Raw genomic sequence first — 440 nt, 5'->3', positions numbered from 1 at the left:
GTCACACGGCAGAACACAAAAACAAGGTGTTAAGCCTATGAAGGTAATGAAGCGAAGAAAGACCAGGCAGCTCCTTTTAAAGGTAAAGGGTCCGCACTCTCTCTACGAAAGAAAATACAGACAAAAACTTCCCCGTAAGCAATTAAATAAAGATAATAAAAAATAATCAAAAGATAAATCTGATAGCTAAAATATTAAGAAATTACAGAGATACATTACCATAAAAACAGTAGCATAAGAAAAGCTGAAGAAAACGGAAAACTGGAGAAAAGGTAGAAAGGTAAATAAGGACGAGATAAAAGACCTAAAAAGATCAACACATGCAAACACATCACACAAAAAAGAAAACGTAAAATGAGCAAACTAAACATAGAAAACTGAACATAAAAAAGCTAACTGAACGTAAAAACAAACATAAAAGCAAATAACATGAAAAAGGC

The sequence above is a fragment of the Penaeus monodon genome, chromosome 30 (genome assembly GCF_015228065.2).
Source record: "Penaeus monodon isolate SGIC_2016 chromosome 30, NSTDA_Pmon_1, whole genome shotgun sequence".
Taxonomy (NCBI): Eukaryota; Metazoa; Arthropoda; class Malacostraca; order Decapoda; family Penaeidae; genus Penaeus; species Penaeus monodon.
This window is presented reverse-complemented; position numbering follows the sequence as displayed.